The sequence below is a fragment of the Pristiophorus japonicus genome, unplaced genomic scaffold, assembly GCF_044704955.1.
Source record: "Pristiophorus japonicus isolate sPriJap1 unplaced genomic scaffold, sPriJap1.hap1 HAP1_SCAFFOLD_99, whole genome shotgun sequence".
Lineage (NCBI taxonomy): Eukaryota > Metazoa > Chordata > Chondrichthyes > Pristiophoridae > Pristiophorus > Pristiophorus japonicus.
The window spans coordinates 1,565,616-1,586,004 of NW_027254919.1; the positions used below are offsets into that span (position 1 = coordinate 1,565,616).

The 20,389-nt window shown below is 41.7% G+C and overlaps 17 non-coding genes across 17 annotated transcripts; all 17 read right to left on the minus strand.

Moving 5' to 3' along the window:
- Window positions 1-271: 271 nt before the first annotated feature.
- On the minus strand, window positions 272-343 carry trnaq-cug (transfer RNA glutamine (anticodon CUG)). Its single transcript has one exon. It is a non-coding gene; the product is annotated as a tRNA-Gln (tRNA).
- Window positions 344-918: 575 nt separating this feature from the next.
- On the minus strand, window positions 919-990 carry trnaq-cug (transfer RNA glutamine (anticodon CUG)). Its single transcript has one exon. It is a non-coding gene; the product is annotated as a tRNA-Gln (tRNA).
- A 1,221-nt stretch (window positions 991-2,211) lies between these two features.
- Window positions 2,212-2,283, minus strand: trnaq-cug (transfer RNA glutamine (anticodon CUG)). Its single transcript has one exon. It is a non-coding gene; the product is annotated as a tRNA-Gln (tRNA).
- Window positions 2,284-3,504: 1,221 nt separating this feature from the next.
- On the minus strand, window positions 3,505-3,576 carry trnaq-cug (transfer RNA glutamine (anticodon CUG)). Its single transcript has one exon. It is a non-coding gene; the product is annotated as a tRNA-Gln (tRNA).
- A 575-nt stretch (window positions 3,577-4,151) lies between these two features.
- Window positions 4,152-4,223, minus strand: trnaq-cug (transfer RNA glutamine (anticodon CUG)). The gene has a single exon. It is a non-coding gene; the product is annotated as a tRNA-Gln (tRNA).
- Window positions 4,224-5,444: 1,221 nt separating this feature from the next.
- Window positions 5,445-5,516, minus strand: trnaq-cug (transfer RNA glutamine (anticodon CUG)). Its single transcript has one exon. It is a non-coding gene; the product is annotated as a tRNA-Gln (tRNA).
- A 1,221-nt stretch (window positions 5,517-6,737) lies between these two features.
- trnaq-cug (transfer RNA glutamine (anticodon CUG)) lies at window positions 6,738-6,809 on the minus strand. Its single transcript has one exon. It is a non-coding gene; the product is annotated as a tRNA-Gln (tRNA).
- Window positions 6,810-7,384: 575 nt separating this feature from the next.
- trnaq-cug (transfer RNA glutamine (anticodon CUG)) lies at window positions 7,385-7,456 on the minus strand. Its single transcript has one exon. It is a non-coding gene; the product is annotated as a tRNA-Gln (tRNA).
- A 1,221-nt stretch (window positions 7,457-8,677) lies between these two features.
- trnaq-cug (transfer RNA glutamine (anticodon CUG)) lies at window positions 8,678-8,749 on the minus strand. Its single transcript has one exon. It is a non-coding gene; the product is annotated as a tRNA-Gln (tRNA).
- Window positions 8,750-9,971: 1,222 nt separating this feature from the next.
- On the minus strand, window positions 9,972-10,043 carry trnaq-cug (transfer RNA glutamine (anticodon CUG)). Its single transcript has one exon. It is a non-coding gene; the product is annotated as a tRNA-Gln (tRNA).
- A 1,221-nt stretch (window positions 10,044-11,264) lies between these two features.
- On the minus strand, window positions 11,265-11,336 carry trnaq-cug (transfer RNA glutamine (anticodon CUG)). Its single transcript has one exon. It is a non-coding gene; the product is annotated as a tRNA-Gln (tRNA).
- Window positions 11,337-12,557: 1,221 nt separating this feature from the next.
- On the minus strand, window positions 12,558-12,629 carry trnaq-cug (transfer RNA glutamine (anticodon CUG)). Its single transcript has one exon. It is a non-coding gene; the product is annotated as a tRNA-Gln (tRNA).
- Window positions 12,630-13,850: 1,221 nt separating this feature from the next.
- trnaq-cug (transfer RNA glutamine (anticodon CUG)) lies at window positions 13,851-13,922 on the minus strand. Its single transcript has one exon. It is a non-coding gene; the product is annotated as a tRNA-Gln (tRNA).
- Window positions 13,923-14,496: 574 nt separating this feature from the next.
- Window positions 14,497-14,568, minus strand: trnaq-cug (transfer RNA glutamine (anticodon CUG)). Its single transcript has one exon. It is a non-coding gene; the product is annotated as a tRNA-Gln (tRNA).
- A 1,404-nt stretch (window positions 14,569-15,972) lies between these two features.
- trnaq-cug (transfer RNA glutamine (anticodon CUG)) lies at window positions 15,973-16,044 on the minus strand. Its single transcript has one exon. It is a non-coding gene; the product is annotated as a tRNA-Gln (tRNA).
- A 1,221-nt stretch (window positions 16,045-17,265) lies between these two features.
- Window positions 17,266-17,337, minus strand: trnaq-cug (transfer RNA glutamine (anticodon CUG)). The gene has a single exon. It is a non-coding gene; the product is annotated as a tRNA-Gln (tRNA).
- A 1,221-nt stretch (window positions 17,338-18,558) lies between these two features.
- On the minus strand, window positions 18,559-18,630 carry trnaq-cug (transfer RNA glutamine (anticodon CUG)). The gene has a single exon. It is a non-coding gene; the product is annotated as a tRNA-Gln (tRNA).
- Between the last annotated feature and the right edge of the window lie 1,759 nt (window positions 18,631-20,389).

Sequence of the window (20,389 nt, forward strand, 5' to 3'; positions counted from 1 at the left end):
AATCCATGCATTTCAAAAGGCATTGCGTTTATTCATGCTGCGGAGTGCATATTGCACAGATAATCTCAGCACACATTGTGCAGGCAAAGGCAGCATTAAACAGCAAACTAATTTCTACTCTGCTGATTGGAACAGCTAACTGCCGGTTGAACACACGATTTGAAAACTCGACTTGCAGATCAAGCATCAATGACAAAGGCAACAAAACTGCCAAACAGCAGCCTTCTACATGCTTGGTCCAAATTTTCAGCAGCTGGGACAACAAACATTCAGGTTTCACCGAGATTTGAACTCGGATCGCTGGATTCAGAGTCCAGAGTGCTCACCATTACACCATGGAACCAACTATGCCAAAACATTTGAAAGCTTTCTCAAAATCTGCCAAATCAATTCCAACATTACACTTTGGATTGTCCTTTTTGCATTCACAGCGTCAGTTTCACCTCTTTACGGTCTGTTAATTATCGATGCAGAGCAATTCACACAGATGCCGTTGAGGCAATGGCTTCTCATAATATCTGTTTCTGTTTCACACTGTTCAGCACAGACTGTACTTCAGTCTTGGCAGGTAAAACGTGCGTTGGCATTGCAATGCATTCATGCAAAATGCTTGGCATGAAAAGAAAATGCAACGTTTTGTTGAGTGCAATCCATGCATTTCAAAAGGCATTGCGTTTATTCATGCTGCGGAGTGCATATTGCACAGATAATCTCAGCACACATTGTGCAGGCAAAGGCAGCATTAAACAGCAAACTAATTTCTACTCTGCTGATTGGAACAGCTGACTGCCGGTTGAACACAGGATTTGAAAACTCGACTTGCAGATCAAGCATCAATGACAAAGGCAACAAAACTGCCAAACAGCAGCCTTCTACATGCTTGGTCCAAATTTTCAGCAGCTGGGACAACAAACATTCAGGTTCCACCGAGATTTGAACTCGGATCGCTGGACTCAGAGTCCAGAGTGCTCACCATTACACCATGGAACCAACTATGCCAAAACATTTGAAAGCTTTCTCAAAATCTGCCAAATCAATTCCAACATTACACTTTGGATTGTCCTTTTTGCATTCACAGCGTCAGTTTCACCTCTTTACGGTCTGTTAATTATCGATGCAGAGCAATTCACACAGATGCCGTTGAGGGAATGGCTTCTCATAATATCTGTTTCTGTTTCACACTGTTCAGCACAGATTGTACTTCAGTCTTGCCAGGTAAAACGTGCGTTGGCATTGCAATGAATTCATGCATAATGCTTGGCATGAAAAGAAAATGCAACGTTTTGTTGAGTGCAAACCATGTACTGCATGCATTTCAAAAGGCGTTGCATTTATTCATCCTGAGGAATGCCTATTGCACAGATAATCTCAGCACACATTATGCAGCATGAAACAGCAAACTAATTTTTCCTCTGCTGATTGGAACAGGGAACTGCCGGTTGAACACACGATTTGAAAACTCGACTTGCAGATCAAGCATCAATGTCAAAGGCAACAAAACTGCAAACCTGCAGTTTTTTACTTGTTTGACCTGAATTTCCAGCAGCTGGGACAACAAGCATTCAGGCTCCCCTGAGATTTGAACCAGGATTGCTAGAGTTTAGAGTCCAGAGTGCTCACCATTTCACCATGGAATCAACTACTGTCGCCCATTTGAAACATTCCTCAAAATCTACAAAATCAACTCCAACATTACACTTTGGATTGATATTTTTGCATTCACAGCGTCAGTTTCACCTATTTACGGTCTGTTAATTATCGATGCAGAGCAAATCACACAGACGCCGTTGAGGCTATGGGTTCTCAAATAGCTGTTTCTGTTTCAAACTGTTCAGCACAGATTGTACTTCAGTCTTGCCAGGTAAAACGTGTGTTAGCATTGCAATGCATTCATGCAAAATGCTTGGCATGAAAAGAAAATGCAACGTTTTGTTGAGTGCAATCCATGCATTTCAAAAGGCATTGCGTTTATTCATCCTGCGGAGTGCATATTGCACAGATAATCTCAGCACACATTGTGCAGGCAAAGGCAGCATTAAACAGTAAACTAATTTCTACTCTGCTGATTGGAACAGGTAACTGCCGGTTGAACACACGATTTGAAAACTCGACTTGCAGATCAAGCATCAATGACAAAGGCAACAAAACTGCCAAACAGCAGCCTTCTACATGCTTGGTCCAAATTTTCAGCAGCTGGGACAACAAACATTCAGGTTCCACCGAGATTTGAACTCGGATCGCTGGATTCAGAGTCCAGAGTGCTCACCATTACACCATGGAACCAACTATGCCAAAACATTTGAAAGCTTTCTCAAAATCTGCCAAATCAATTCCAACATTACACTTTGGATTGTCCTTTTTGCATTCACAGCGTCAGTTTCACCGATTTGCGGTCTGTTAATTATCGATGCAGAGCAATTCACACAGATGCCGTTGAGGCAATGGCTTCTCATAATATCTGTTTCTGTTTCACACTGTTCAGCACAGATTGTACTTCAGTCTTGGCAGGTAAAACGTGCGTTGGCATTGCAATGCATTCATGCATAATGCTTGGCATGAAAAGAAAATGCAACGTTTTGTTGAGTGCAAACCATGTACTGCATGCATTTCAAAAGGCGTTGCATTTATTCATCCTGAGGAATGCCTATTGCACAGATAATCTCAGCACACATTATGCAGCATGAAACAGCAAACTAATTTTTCCTCTGCTGATTGGAACAGGGAACTGCCGGTTGAACACACGATTTGAAAACTCGACTTGCAGATCAAGCATCAATGTCAAAGGCAACAAAACTGCAAACCTGCAGTTTTTTACTTGTTTGACCTGAATTTCCAGCAGCTGGGACAACAAGCATTCAGGCTCCCCTGAGATTTGAACCAGGATTGCTAGAGTTTAGAGTCCAGAGTGCTCACCATTTCACCATGCAATCAACTACGGTCGCCCATTTGAAACATTCCTCAAAATCTACAAAATCAACTCCAACATTACACTTTGGATTGATATTTTTGCATTCACAGCGTCAGTTTCACCTATTTACGGTCTGTTAATTATCGATGCAGAGCAATTCACACAGATGCCGTTGAGGCTATGGGTTCTCAAATAGCTGTTTCTGTTTCAAACTGTTCAGCACAGATTGTACTTCAGTCTTGCCAGGTAAAACGTGTGTTAGCATTGCAATGCATTCATGCAAAATGCTTGGCATGAAAAGAAAATGCAACGTTTTGTTGAGTGCAATCCATGCATTTCAAAAGGCATTGCGTTTATTCATGCTGCGGAGTGCATATTGCACAGATAATCTCAGCACACATTGTGCAGGCAAAGGCAGCATTAAACAGCAAACTAATTTCTACTCTGCTGATTGGAACAGCTAACTGCCGGTTGAACACACGATTTGAAAACTCGACTTGCAGATCAAGCATCAATGACAAAGGCAACAAAACTGCCAAACAGCAGCCTTCTACATGCTTGGTCCAAATTTTCAGCAGCTGGGACAACAAACATTCAGGTTTCACCGAGATTTGAACTCGGATCGCTGGATTCAGAGTCCAGAGTGCTCACCATTACACCATGGAAGCAACTATGCCAAAACATTTGAAAGCTTTCTCAAAATCTGCCAAATCAATTCCAACATTACACTTTGGATTGTCCTTTTTGCATTCACAGCGTCAGTTTCACCTCTTTACGGTCTGTTAATTATCGATGCAGAGCAATTCACACAGATGCCGTTGAGGCAATGGCTTCTCATAATATCTGTTTCTGTTTCACACTGTTCAGCACAGATTGTACTTCAGTCTTGCCAGGTAAAACGTGCGTTGGCATTGCAATGCATTCATGCAAAATGCTTGGCATGAAAAGAAAATGCAACGTTTTGTTGAGTGCAATCCATGCATTTCAAAAGGCATTGCGTTTATTCATGCTGCGGAGTGCATATTGCACAGATAATCTCAGCACACATTGTGCAGGCAAAGGCAGCATTAAACAGCAAACTAATTTCTACTCTGCTGATTGGAACAGCTGACTGCCGGTTGAACACAGGATTTGAAAACTCGACTTGCAGATCAAGCATCAATGACAAAGGCAACAAAACTGCCAAACAGCAGCCTTCTACATGCTTGGTCCAAATTTTCAGCAGCTGGGACAACAAACATTCAGGTTCCACCGAGATTTGAACTCGGATCGCTGGACTCAGAGTCCAGAGTGCTCACCATTACACCATGGAACCAACTATGCCAAAACATTTGAAAGCTTTCTCAAAATCTGCCAAATCAATTCCAACATTACACTTTGGATTGTCCTTTTTGCATTCACAGCGTCAGTTTCACCTCTTTACGGTCTGTTAATTATCGATGCAGAGCAATTCACACAGATGCCGTTGAGGCAATGGCTTCTCATAATATCTGTTTCTGTTTCACACTGTTCACCACAGATTGTACTTCAGTCTTGCCAGGTAAAACGTGCGTTGGCATTGCAATGAATTCATGCATAATGCTTGGCATGAAAAGAAAATGCAACGTTTTGTTGAGTGCAAACCATGTACTGCATGCATTTCAAAAGGCGTTGCATTTATTCATCCTGAGGAATGCCTATTGCACAGATAATCTCAGCACACATTATGCAGCATGAAACAGCAAACTAATTTTTCCTCTGCTGATTGGAACAGGGAACTGCCGGTTGAACACACGATTTGAAAACTCGACTTGCAGATCAAGCATCAATGTCAAAGGCAACAAAACTGCAAACCTGCAGTTTTTTACTTGTTTGACCTGAATTTCCAGCAGCTGGGACAACAAGCATTCAGGCTCCCCTGAGATTTGAACCAGGATTGCTAGAGTTTAGAGTCCAGAGTGCTCACCATTTCACCATGGAATCAACTACTGTCGCCCATTTGAAACATTCCTCAAAATCTACAAAATCAACTCCAACATTACACTTTGGATTGATATTTTTGCATTCACAGCGTCAGTTTCACCTATTTACGGTCTGTTAATTATCGATGCAGAGCAAATCACACAGACGCCGTTGAGGCTATGGGTTCTCAAATAGCTGTTTCTGTTTCAAACTGTTCAGCACAGATTGTACTTCAGTCTTGCCAGGTAAAACGTGTGTTAGCATTGCAATGCATTCATGCAAAATGCTTGGCATGAAAAGAAAATGCAACGTTTTGTTGAGTGCAATCCATGCATTTCAAAAGGCATTGCGTTTATTCATCCTGCGGAGTGCATATTGCACAGATAATCTCAGCACACATTGTGCAGGCAAAGGCAGCATTAAACAGTAAACTAATTTCTACTCTGCTGATTGGAACAGGTAACTGCCGGTTGAACACACGATTTGAAAACTCGACTTGCAGATCAAGCATCAATGACAAAGGCAACAAAACTGCCAAACAGCAGCCTTCTACATGCTTGGTCCAAATTTTCAGCAGCTGGGACAACAAACATTCAGGTTCCACCGAGATTTGAACTCGGATCGCTGGATTCAGAGTCCAGAGTGCTCACCATTACACCATGGAACCAACTATGCCAAAACATTTGAAAGCTTTCTCAAAATCTGCCAAATCAATTCCAACATTACACTTTGGATTGTCCTTTTTGCATTCACAGCGTCAGTTTCACCGATTTGCGGTCTGTTAATTATCGATGCAGAGCAATTCACACAGATGCCGTTGAGGCAATGGCTTCTCATAATATCTGTTTCTGTTTCACACTGTTCAGCACAGATTGTACTTCAGTCTTGGCAGGTAAAACGTGCGTTGGCATTGCAATGCATTCATGCATAATGCTTGGCATGAAAAGAAAATGCAACGTTTTGTTGAGTGCAAACCATGTACTGCATGCATTTCAAAAGGCGTTGCATTTATTCATCCTGAGGAATGCCTATTGCACAGATAATCTCAGCACACATTATGCAGCATGAAACAGCAAACTAATTTTTCCTCTGCTGATTGGAACAGGGAACTGCCGGTTGAACACACGATTTGAAAACTCGACTTGCAGATCAAGCATCAATGTCAAAGGCAACAAAACTGCAAACCTGCAGTTTTTTACTTGTTTGACCTGAATTTCCAGCAGCTGGGACAACAAGCATTCAGGCTCCCCTGAGATTTGAACCAGGATTGCTAGAGTTTAGAGTCCAGAGTGCTCACCATTTCACCATGCAATCAACTACGGTCGCCCATTTGAAACATTCCTCAAAATCTACAAAATCAACTCCAACATTACACTTTGGATTGATATTTTTGCATTCACAGCGTCAGTTTCACCTATTTACGGTCTGTTAATTATCGATGCAGAGCAATTCACACAGATGCCGTTGAGGCTATGGGTTCTCAAATAGCTGTTTCTGTTTCAAACTGTTCAGCACAGATTGTACTTCAGTCTTGCCAGGTAAAACGTGTGTTAGCATTGCAATGCATTCATGCAAAATGCTTGGCATGAAAAGAAAATGCAACGTTTTGTTGAGTGCAATCCATGCATTTCAAAAGGCATTGCGTTTATTCATGCTGCGGAGTGCATATTGCACAGATAATCTCAGCACACATTGTGCAGGCAAAGGCAGCATTAAACAGCAAACTAATTTCTACTCTGCTGATTGGAACAGCTAACTGCCGGTTGAACACACGATTTGAAAACTCGACTTGCAGATCAAGCATCAATGACAAAGGCAACAAAACTGCCAAACAGCAGCCTTCTACATGCTTGGTCCAAATTTTCAGCAGCTGGGACAACAAACATTCAGGTTTCACCGAGATTTGAACTCGGATCGCTGGATTCAGAGTCCAGAGTGCTCACCATTACACCATGGAACCAACTATGCCAAAACATTTGAAAGCTTTCTCAAAATCTGCCAAATCAATTCCAACATTACACTTTGGATTGTCCTTTTTGCATTCACAGCGTCAGTTTCACCTCTTTACGGTCTGTTAATTATCGATGCAGAGCAATTCACACAGATGCCGTTGAGGCAATGGCTTCTCATAATATCTGTTTCTGTTTCACACTGTTCAGCACAGATTGTACTTCAGTCTTGCCAGGTAAAACGTGCGTTGGCATTGCAATGCATTCATGCAAAATGCTTGGCATGAAAAGAAAATGCAACGTTTTGTTGAGTGCAATCCATGCATTTCAAAAGGCATTGCGTTTATTCATGCTGCGGAGTGCATATTGCACAGATAATCTCAGCACACATTGTGCAGGCAAAGGCAGCATTAAACAGCAAACTAATTTCTACTCTGCTGATTGGAACAGCTGACTGCCGGTTGAACACAGGATTTGAAAACTCGACTTGCAGATCAAGCATCAATGACAAAGGCAACAAAACTGCCAAACAGCAGCCTTCTACATGCTTGGTCCAAATTTTCAGCAGCTGGGACAACAAACATGCAGGTTCCACCGAGATTTGAACTCGGATCGCTGGACTCAGAATCCAGAGTGCTCACCATTACACCATGGAACCAACTATGCCAAAACATTTGAAAGCTTTCTCAAAATCTGCCAAATCAATTCCAACATTACACTTTGGATTGTCCTTTTTGCATTCACAGCGTCAGTTTCACCTCTTTACGGTCTGTTAATTATCGATGCAGAGCAATTCACACAGATGCCGTTGAGGCAATGGCTTCTCATAATATCTGTTTCTGTTTCACACTGTTCACCACAGATTGTACTTCAGTCTTGCCAGGTAAAACGTGCGTTGGCATTGCAATGAATTCATGCATAATGCTTGGCATGAAAAGAAAATGCAACGTTTTGTTGAGTGCAAACCATGTACTGCATGCATTTCAAAAGGCGTTGCATTTATTCATCCTGAGGAATGCCTATTGCACAGATAATCTCAGCACACATTATGCAGCATGAAACAGCAAACTAATTTTTCCTCTGCTGATTGGAACAGGGAACTGCCGGTTGAACACACGATTTGAAAACTCGACTTGCAGATCAAGCATCAATGTCAAAGGCAACAAAACTGCAAACCTGCAGTTTTTTACTTGTTTGACCTGAATTTCCAGCAGCTGGGACAACAAGCATTCAGGCTCCCCTGAGATTTGAACCAGGATTGCTAGAGTTTAGAGTCCAGAGTGCTCACCATTTCACCATGGAATCAACTACTGTCGCCCATTTGAAACATTCCTCAAAATCTACAAAATCAACTCCAACATTACACTTTGGATTGATATTTTTGCATTCACAGTGTCAGTTTCACCTATTTACGGTCTGTTAATTATCGATGCAGAGCAAATCACACAGACGCCGTTGAGGCTATGGGTTCTCAAATAGCTGTTTCTGTTTCAAACTGTTCAGCACAGATTGTACTTCAGTCTTGCCAGGTAAAACGTGTGTTAGCATTGCAATGCATTCATGCAAAATGCTTGGCATGAAAAGAAAATGCAACGTTTTGTTGAGTGCAATCCATGCATTTCAAAAGGCATTGCGTTTATTCATCCTGCGGAGTGCATATTGCACAGATAATCTCAGCACACATTGTGCAGGCAAAGGCAGCATTAAACAGTAAACTAATTTCTACTCTGCTGATTGGAACAGGTAACTGCCGGTTGAACACACGATTTGAAAACTCGACTTGCAGATCAAGCATCAATGACAAAGGCAACAAAACTGCCAAACAGCAGCCTTCTACATGCTTGGTCCAAATTTTCAGCAGCTGGGACAACAAACATTCAGGTTCCACCGAGATTTGAACTCGTATCGCTGGATTCAGAGTCCAGAGTGCTCACCATTACACCATGGAACCAACTATGCCAAAACATTTGAAAGCTTTCTCAAAATCTGCCAAATCAATTCCAACATTACACTTTGGATTGTCCTTTTTGCATTCACAGCGTCAGTTTCACCGATTTGCGGTCTGTTAATTATCGATGCAGAGCAATTCACACAGATGCCGTTAAGGCAATGGCTTCTCATAATATCTGTTTCTGTTTCACACTGTTCAGCACAGATTGTACTTCAGTCTTGGCAGGTAAAACGTGCGTTGGCATTGCAATGCATTCATGCATAATGCTTGGCATGAAAAGAAAATGCAACGTTTTGTTGAGTGCAAACCATGTACTGCATGCATTTCAAAAGGCGTTGCATTTATTCATCCTGAGGAATGCCTATTGCACAGATAATCTCAGCACACATTATGCAGCATGAAACAGCAAACTAATTTTTCCTCTGCTGATTGGAACAGGGAACTGCCGGTTGAACACACGATTTGAAAACTCGACTTGCAGATCAAGCATCAATGTCAAAGGCAACAAAACTGCAAACCTGCAGTTTTTTACTTGTTTGACCTGAATTTCCAGCAGCTGGGACAACAAGCATTCAGGCTCCCCTGAGATTTGAACCAGGATTGCTAGAGTTTAGAGTCCAGAGTGCTCACCATTTCACCATGCAATCAACTACGGTCACCCATTTGAAACATTCCTCAAAATCTACAAAATCAACTCCAACATTACACTTTGTATTGATATTTTTGCATTCACAGCGTCAGTTTCACCTCTTTACGGTCTGTTAATTATCGATGCAGAGCAATTCACACAGATGCCGTTGAGGCAATGGCTTCTCATAATATCTGTTTCTGTTTCACACTGTTCAGCACAGATTGTACTTCAGTCTTGGCAGGTAAAACGTGCGTTGGCATTGCAATGCATTCATGCAAAATGCTTGGCATGAAAAGAAAATGCAACGTTTTGTTGAGTGCAATCCATGCATTTCAAAAGGCATTGCGTTTATTCATGCTGCGGAGTGCATATTGCACAGATAATCTCAGCACACATTGTGCAGGCAAAGGCAGCATTAAACAGCAAACTAATTTCTACTCTGCTGATTGGAACAGCTGACTGCCGGTTGAACACAGGATTTGAAAACTCGACTTGCAGATCAAGCATCAATGACAAAGGCAACAAAACTGCCAAACAGCAGCCTTCTACATGCTTGGTCCAAATTTTCAGCAGCTGGGACAACAAACATTCAGGTTCCACCGAGATTTGAACTCGGATCGCTGGATTCAGAGTCCAGAGTGCTCACCATTACACCATGGAACCAACTATGCCAAAACATTTGAAAGCTTTCTCAAAATCTGCCAAATCAATTCCAACATTACACTTTGGATTGTCCTTTTTGCATTCACAGCGTCAGTTTCACCTCTTTACGGTCTGTTAATTATCGATGCAGAGCAATTCACACAGATGCCGTTGAGGCAATGGCTTCTCATAATATCTGTTTCTGTTTCACACTGTTCAGCACAGATTGTACTTCAGTCTTGCCAGGTAAAACGTGCGTTGGCATTGCAATGAATTCATGCATAATGCTTGGCATGAAAAGAAAATGCAACGTTTTGTTGAGTGCAAACCATGTACTGCATGCATTTCAAAAGGCGTTGCATTTATTCATCCTGAGGAATGCCTATTGCACAGATAATCTCAGCACACATTATGCAGCATGAAACAGCAAACTAATTTTTCCTCTGCTGATTGGAACAGGGAACTGCCGGTTGAACACACGATTTGAAAACTCGACTTGCAGATCAAGCATCAATGTCAAAGGCAACAAAACTGCAAACCTGCAGTTTTTTACTTGTTTGACCTGAATTTCCAGCAGCTGGGACAACAAGCATTCAGGCTCCCCTGAGATTTGAACCAGGATTGCTAGAGTTTAGAGTCCAGAGTGCTCACCATTTCACCATGGAATCAACTACTGTCGCCCATTTGAAACATTCCTCAAAATCTACAAAATCAACTCCAACATTACACTTTGGATTGATATTTTTGCATTCACAGCGTCAATTTCACCTATTTACGGTCTGTTAATTATCGATGCAGAGCAAATCACACAGACGCCGTTGAGGCTATGGGTTCTCAAATAGCTGTTTCTGTTTCAAACTGTTCAGCACAGATTGTACTTCAGTCTTGCCAGGTAAAACGTGTGTTAGCATTGCAATGCATTCATGCAAAATGCTTGGCATGAAAAGAAAATGCAACGTTTTGTTGAGTGCAATCCATGCATTTCAAAAGGCATTGCGTTTATTCATCCTGCGGAGTGCATATTGCACAGATAATCTCAGCACACATTGTGCAGGCAAAGGCAGCATTAAACAGTAAACTAATTTCTACTCTGCTGATTGGAACAGGTAACTGCCGGTTGAACACACGATTTGAAAACTCGACTTGCAGATCAAGCATCAATGACAAAGGCAACAAAACTGCCAAACAGCAGCCTTCTACATGCTTGGTCCAAATTTTCAGCAGCTGGGACAACAAACATTCAGGTTCCACCGAGATTTGAACTCGGATCGCTGGATTCAGAGTCCAGAGTGCTCACCATTACACCATGGAACCAACTATGCCAAAACATTTGAAAGCTTTCTCAAAATCTGCCAAATCAATTCCAACATTACACTTTGGATTGTCCTTTTTGCATTCACAGCGTCAGTTTCACCGATTTGCGGTCTGTTAATTATCGATGCAGAGCAATTCACACAGATGCCGTTGAGGCAATGGCTTCTCATAATATCTGTTTCTGTTTCACACTGTTCAGCACAGATTGTACTTCAGTCTTGCCAGGTAAAACGTGCGTTGGCATTGCAATGCATTCATGCATAATGCTTGGCATGAAAAGAAAATGCAACGTTTTGTTGAGTGCAAACCATGTACTGCATGCATTTCAAAAGGCGTTGCATTTATTCATCCTGAGGAATGCCTATTGCACAGATAATCTCAGCACACATTATGCAGCATGAAACAGCAAACTAATTTTTCCTCTGCTGATTGGAACAGGGAACTGCCGGTTGAACACACGATTTGAAAACTCAACTTGCAGATCAAGCATCAATGTCAAAGGCAACAAAACTGCAAACCTGCAGTTTTTTACTTGTTTGACCTGAATTTCCAGCAGCTGGGACAACAAGCATTCAGGCTCCCCTGAGATTTGAACCAGGATTGCTAGAGTTTAGAGTCCAGAGTGCTCACCATTTCACCATGGAATCAACTACGGTCGCCCATTTGAAACATTCCTCAAAATCTACAAAATCAACTCCAACATTACACTTTGGATTGATATTTTTGCATTCACAGCGTCAGTTTCACCTATTTACGGTCTGTTAATTATCGATGCAGAGCAATTCACACAGATGCCGTTGAGGCTATGGGTTCTCAAATAGCTGTTTCTGTTTCAAACTGTTCAGCACAGATTGTACTTCAGTCTTGCCAGGTAAAACGTGTGTTAGCATTGCAATGCATTCATGCAAAATGCTTGGCATGAAAAGAAAATGCAACGTTTTGTTGAGTGCAATCCATGCATTTCAAAAGGCATTGCGTTTATTCATGCTGCGGAGTGCATATTGCACAGATAATCTCAGCACACATTGTGCAGGCAAAGGCAGCATTAAACAGCAAACTAATTTCTACTCTGCTGATTGGAACAGCTAACTGCCGGTTGAACACACGATTTGAAAACTCGACTTGCAGATCAAGCATCAATGACAAAGGCAACAAAACTGCCAAACAGCAGCCTTCTGCATGCTTGGTCCAAATTTTCAGCAGCTGGGACAATAAACATTCAGGTTCCACCGAGATTTGAACTCAGATCGCTGGATTCAGAGTCCAGAGTGCTCACCATTACACCATGGAACCAACTATGCCAAAACATTTGAAAGCTTTCTCAAAATCTGCCAAATCAATTCCAACATTACACTTTGGATTGTCCTTTTTGCATTCACAGCGTCAGTTTCACCGATTTACGGGCTGTTAATTATCGATGCAGAGCAATTCACACAGATGCCGTTGAGGCAATGGCTTCTCATAATATCTGTTTCTGTTTCACACTGTTCAGCACAGATTGTACTTCAGTCTTGGCAGGTAAAACGTGCGTTGGCATTGCAATGCATTCATGCATAATGCTTGGCATGAAAAGAAAATGCAACGTTTTGTTGAGTGCAAACCATGTACTGCATGCATTTCAAAAGGCGTTGCATTTATTCATCCTAAGGAATGCCTATTGCACATATAATCTCAGCACACATTATGCAGCATGAAACAGCAAACTAATTTTTCCTCTGCTGATTGGAACAGGGAACTGCCGGTTGAACACACGATTTGAAAACTCGACTTGCAGATCAAGCATCAATGTCAAAGGCAACAAAACTGCAAACCTGCAGTTTTTTACTTGTTTGACCTGAATTTCCAGCAGCTGGGACAACAAGCATTCAGGCTCCCCTGAGATTTGAACCAGGATTGCTAGAGTTTAGAGTCCAGAGTGCTCACCATTTCACCATGCAATCAACTACGGTCGCCCATTTGAAACATTCCTCAAAATCTACAAAATCAACTCCAACATTACACTTTGGATTGATATTTTTGCATTCACAGCGTCAGTTTCACCTATTTACGGTCTGTTAATTATCGATGCAGAGCAATTCACACAGATGCCGTTGAGGCTATGGGTTCTCAAATAGCTGTTTCTGTTTCAAACTGTTCAGCACAGATTGTACTTCAGTCTTGCCAGGTAAAACGTGTGTTAGCATTGCAATGCATTCATGCAAAATGCTTGGCATGAAAAGAAAATGCAACGTTTTGTTGAGTGCAATCCATGCATTTCAAAAGGCATTGCGTTTATTCATGCTGCGGAGTGCATATTGCACAGATAATCTCAGCACACATTGTGCAGGCAAAGGCAGCATTAAACAGCAAACTAATTTCTACTCTGCTGATTGGAACAGCTAACTGCCGGTTGAACACACGATTTGAAAACTCGACTTGCAGATCAAGCATCAATGACAAAGGCAACAAAACTGCCAAACAGCAGCCTTCTACATGCTTGGTCCAAATTTTCAGCAGCTGGGACAACAAACATTCAGGTTTCACCGAGATTTGAACTCGGATCGCTGGATTCAGAGTCCAGAGTGCTCACCATTACACCATGGAACCAGCTATGCCAAAACATTTGAAAGCTTTCTCAAAATCTGCCAAATCAATTCCAACATTACGCTTTGGATTGTCCTTTTTGCATTCACAGCGTCAGTTTCACCTCTTTACGGTCTGTTAATTATCGATGCAGAGCAATTCACACAGATGCCGTTGAGGCAATGGCTTCTCATAATATCTGTTTCTGTTTCACACTGTTCAGCACAGATTGTACTTCAGTCTTGGCAGGTAAAACGTGCGTTTGCATTGCAATGCATTCATGCAAAATGCTTGGCATGAAAAGAAAATGCAACGTTTTGTTGAGTGCAATCCATGCATTTCAAAAGGCATTGCGTTTATTCATGCTGCGGAGTGCATATTGCACAGATAATCTCAGCACACATTGTGCAGGCAAAGGCGCATTAAACAGCAAACTAATTTCTACTCTGCTGATTGGAACAGGTAACTGCTGGTTGAACACACGATTTGAAAACTCGACTTGCAGATCAAGCATCAATGACAAAGGCAACAAAACTGCCAAACAGCAGCCTTCTACATGCTTGGTCCAAATTTTCAGCAGCTGGGACAACAAACATTCAGGTTCCACCGAGATTTGAACTCGGATCGCTGGATTCAGAGTCCAGAGTGCTCACCATTACACCATGGAACCAACTATGCCAAAACATTTGAAAGCTTTCTCAAAATCTGCCAAATCAATTCCAACATTACACTTTGGATTGTCCTTTTTGCATTCACAGCGTCAGTTTCACCGATTTACGGTCTGGTAATTATCGATGCAGAGCAATTCACACAGATGCCGTTGAGGCAATGGCTTCTCATAATATCTGTTTCTGTTTCACACTGTTCACCACAGATTGTACTTCAGTCTTGCCAGGTAAAACGTGCGTTGGCATTGCAATGCATTCCTGCAAAATGCTTGGCATGAAAAGAAAATGCAACGTTTTGTTGAGTGCAATCCATGCATTTCAAAAGGCATTGCGTTTATTCATCCTGTGGAGAGCATATTGCACAGATAATCTCAGCACACATTGTGCAGGCAAAGGCAGCATTAAACAGCAAAATAATTTCTACTCTGCTGATTGGAACAGCTAACTGCCGGTTGAAAACTCGACTTGGAGATCAATCATCAATGACAAAGGCAACATAACTACCAAACAGCAGCTTTCGACATGCTTGGTGCAAATTTTCAGCAGCTGGGACAATAAACATTCAGGCTCCCCTGAGATTTGAACAAGGATTGCTAGAGTTTAGAGTCCAGAGTGCTCACCATTACACCATGGAACCAACTATGCCAAAGCATTTGAAAGCTTTCTCAAAATCTGCCAAATCAATTCCAACATTACACTTTGGATTGTCCTTTTTGCATTCACAGCGTCAGTTTCACCGATTTACGGTCTGTTAATTATCGATGCAGAGCAATTCACACAGATGCCGTTGAGGCAATGGCTTCTCATAATATTTGTTTCTGTTTCACACTGTTCAGCACAGATTGTACTTCAGTCTTGCCAGGTAAAACGTGCGTTGGCATTGCAATGCATTCATGCAAAATGCTTGGCATGAAAAGAAAATGCAACGTTTTGCTGAGTGCAAACAATGTACTGCATGCATTTCAAAAGGCGTTGCATTTATTCATCCTGAGGAATGCATATTGCACAGATAATCTCAGCACACATTATGCAGCATGAAACAGCAAACTAATTTTTCCTCTACTGATTGGAACAGGGAACTGCCGGTTGAACACACGATTTGAAAACTCGACTTGCAGATCAAGCATCAATGTCAAAGGCAACAAATCTGCAAACCTGCAGTTTTTTACTTGTTTGACCTGAATTTCCAGCAGCTGGGACAACAAGCATTCAGGCTCCCCTGAGATTTGAACCAGGATTGCTAGAGTTTAGAGTCCAGAGTGCTCACCATTTCACCATGGAATCAACTACGGTCGCCCATTTGAAACATTCCTCAAAATCTACAAAATCAACTCCAACAAAACTGCCAAACAGCAGCCTTCTACATGCTTGGTCCAAATTTTCAGCAGCTGGGACAACAAACATTCAGGTTCCACCGAGATTTGAACTCGGATCGCTGGATTCAGAGTCCAGAGTGCTCACCATTACACCATGGAACCAACTATGCCAAAACATTTGAAAGCTTTCTCAAAATCTGCCAAATCAATTCCAACATTACACTTTGGATTGTCCTTTTTGCATTCACAGCGTCAGTTTCACCTCTTTACGGTCTGTTAATTATCGATGCAGAGCAATTCACACAGATGCCGTTGAGGCAATGGCTTCTCATAATATCTGTTTCTGTTTCACACTGTTCAGCACAGATTGTACTTCAGTCTTGCCAGGTAAAACGTGCGTTGGCATTGCAATGCATTCATGCATAATGCTTGGCATGAAAAGAAAATGCAACGTTTTGTTGAGTGCAAACCATGTACTGCATGCATTTCAAAAGGCGTTGCATTTATTCATCCTAAGGAATGCCTATTGCACATATAATCTCAGCACACATTATGCAGCATGAAACAGCAAACTAATTTTTCCTCTGCTGATTGGAACAGGGAACTGCCGGTTGAACACACGATTTGAAAACTCGACTTGCAGATCAAGCATCAATGTCAAAGGCAACAAAACTGCAAACCTGCAGTTTTTTACTTGTTTGTCCTGAATTTCCAGCAGCTGGGACAACAAGTATTCATGCTCCTCTGAGATTTGAACCAGGATTGCTAGAGTTTAGAGTCCAGAGTGCTCACCATTTCACCATGGAATCAACTACGGTCGCCCATTTGAAACATTCCTCAAAATCTACAAAATCAACTCCAACATTACACTTTGGATTGATATTTTTGCATTCACAGCGTCAGTTTCACCTATTTACGGTCTGTTAATTATCGATGCAGAGCAATTCACACAGATGCCGTTGAGGCTATGGGTTCTCAAATAGCTGTTTCTGTTTCAAACTGTTCAGCACAGATTGTACTTCAGTCTTGCCAGGTAAAACGTGTGTTAGCATTGCAATGCATTCATGCAAAATGCTTGGCATGAAAAGAAAATGCAACGTTTTGTTGAGTGCAATCCATGCATTTCAAAAGGCATTGCGTTTATTCATGCTGCGGAGTGCATATTGCACAGATAATCTCAGCACACATTGTGCAGGCAAAGGCAGCATTAAACAGCAAACTAATTTCTACTCTGCTGATTGGAACAGCTAACTGCCGGTTGAACACACGATTTGAAAACTCGACTTGCAGATCAAGCATCAATGACAAAGGCAACAAAATTGCCAAACAGCAGCCTTCTACATGCTTGGTCCAAATTTTCAGCAGCTGGGACAACAAACATTCAGGTTTCACCGAGATTTGAACTCGGATCGCTGGATTCAGAGTCCAGAGTGCTCACCATTACACCATGGAACCAACTATGCCAAAACATTTGAAAGCTTTCTCAAAATATGCCAAATCAATTCCAACATTACACTTTGGATTGTCCTTTTTGCATTCACAGCGTCAGTTTCACCGATTTACGGTCTGTTAATTATCGATGCAGAGCAATTCACACAGATGCCGTTGAGGCAATGGCTTCTCATAATATCTGTTTCTGTTTCACACTGTTCAGCACAGATTGTACTTCAGTCTTGGCAGGTAAAACGTGCGTTGGCATTGCAATACATTCATGCAAAATGCTTGGCATGAAAAGAAAATGCAACGTTTTGTTGAGTGCAAACCATGTACTGCATGCATTTCAAAAGGCGTTGCATTTATTCATCCTGAGGAATGCATATTGCACAGATAACCTCAGCACACATTATGCAGCATGAAACAGCAAACTAATTTTTCCTCTGCTGATTGGAACAGGGAACTGCCGGTTGAACACACGATTTGAAAACTCGACTTGCAGATCAAGCATCAATGTCAAAGGGAACAAATCTGCAAACCTGCAGTTTTTTACTTGTTTGACCTGAATTTCCAGCAGCTGGGACAACAAGCATTCAGGCTCCCCTGAGATTTGAACCAGGATTGCTAGAGTTTACAGTCCAGAGTGCTCACCATTTCACCATGGAATCAACTACGGTCGCCCATTTGAAACATTCCTCAAAATCTACAAAATCAACTCCAACATTACACTTTGGATTGATATTTTTGCATTCACAGCGTCAGTTTCACCTATTTACGGTCTGTTAATTATCGATGCAGAGCAATTCACACAGATGCCGTTGAGGCTATGGGTTCTCAAATAGCTGTTTCTGTTTCAAACTGTTCAGCACAGATTGTACTTCAGTCTTGCCAGGTAAAACGTGCGTTTGCATTGCAATGCATTCATGCAAAATGCTTGGCATGAAAAGAAAATGCAACGTTTTGTTGAGTGCAATCCATGCATTTCAAAAGGCATTGCGTTTATTCATGCTGCGGAGTGCATATTGCACAGATAATCTCAGCACACATTGTGCAGGCAAAGGCAGCATTAAACAGCAAACTAATTTCTACTCTGCTGATTGGAACAGGTAACTGCTGGTTGAACACACGATTTGAAAACTCGACTTGCAGATCAAGCATCAATGACAAAGGCAACAAAACTGCCAAACAGCAGCCTTCTACATGCTTGGTCCAAATTTTCAGCAGCTGGGACAACAAACATTCAGGTTCAACCGAGATTTGAACTCGGATCGCTGGATTCAGAGTCCAGAGTGCTCACCATTACACCATGGAACCAACTATGCCAAAACATTTGAAAGCTTTCTCAAAATCTGCCAAATCAATTCCAACATTACACTTTGGATTGTCCTTTTTGCATTCACAGCGTCAGTTTCACCGATTTACGGTCTGGTAATTATCGATGCAGAGCAATTCACACAGATGCCGTTGAGGCAATGGCTTCTCATAATATCTGTTTCTGTTTCACACTGTTCACCACAGATTGTACTTCAGTCTTGCCAGGTAAAACGTGCGTTGGCATTGCAATGCATTCCTGCAAAATGCTTGGCATGAAAAGAAAATGCAACGTTTTGTTGAGTGCAATCCATGCATTTCAAAAGGCATTGCGTTTATTCATCCTGTGGAGAGCATATTGCACAGATAATCTCAGCACACATTGTGCAGGCAAAGGCAGCATTAAACAGCAAAATAATTTCTACTCTGCTGATTGGAACAGCTAACTGCCGGTTGAAAACTCGACTTGGAGATCAATCATCAATGACAAAGGCAACACAACTACCAAACAGCAGCTTTCGACATGCTTGGTGCAAATTTTCAGCAGCTGGGACAATAAACATTCAGGCTCCCCTGAGATTTGAACAAGGATTGCTAGAGTTTAGAGTCCAAAGTGCTCACCATTACACCATGGAACCAACTATGCCAAAGCATTTAAAAGCTTTCTCAAAATCTGCCAAATCAATTCCAACATTACACTTTGGATTGTCCTTTTTGCATTCACAGCGTCAGTTTCACCGATTTACGGTCTGTTAATTATCGATGCAGAGCAATTCACACAGATGCCGTTGAGGCAATGGCTTCTCATAATATTTGTTTCTGTATCACACTGTTCAGCACAGATTGTACATCAGTCTTGGCAGGTAAAACGTGCGTTGGCATTGCAATGCATTCATGCAAAATGCTTGGCATGAAAAGAAAATGCAACGTTTTGCTGAGTGCAAACCATGTACTGCATGCATTTCAAAAGGCGTTGCATTTATTCATCCTAAGGAATGCCTATTGCACATATAATCTCAGCACACATTATGCAGCATGAAACAGCAAACTAATTTTTCCTCTGCTGATTGGAACAGGGAACTGCCGGTTGAACACACGATTTGAAAACTCGACTTGCAGATCAAGCATCAATGTCAAAGGCAACAAAACTGCAAACCTGCAGTTTTTTACTTGTTTGTCCTGAATTTCCAGCAGCTGGGACAACAAGCATTCAGGCTCCTCTGAGATTTGAACCAGGATTGCTAGAGTTTAGAGTCCAGAGTGCTCACCATTTCACCATGGAATCAACTACGGTCGCCCATTTGAAACATTCCTCAAAATCTACAAAATCAACTCCAACATTACACTTTGGATTGATATTTTTGCATTCACAGCGTCAGTTTCACCTATTTACGGTCTGTTAATTATCGATGCAGAGCAATTCACACAGATGCCGTTGAGGCTATGGGTTCTCAAATAGCTGTTTCTGTTTCAAACTGTTCAGCACAGATTGTACTTCAGTCTTGCCAGGTAAAACGTGTGTTAGCATTGCAATGCATTCATGCAAAATGCTTGGCATGAAAAGAAAATGCAACGTTTTGTTGAGTGCAATCCATGCATTTCAAAAGGCATTGCGTTTATTCATGCTGCGGAGTGCATATTGCACAGATAATCTCAGCACACATTGTGCAGGCAAAGGCAGCATTAAACAGCAAACTAATTTCTACTCTGCTGATTGGAACAGCTAACTGCCGGTTGAACACACGATTTGAAAACTCGACTT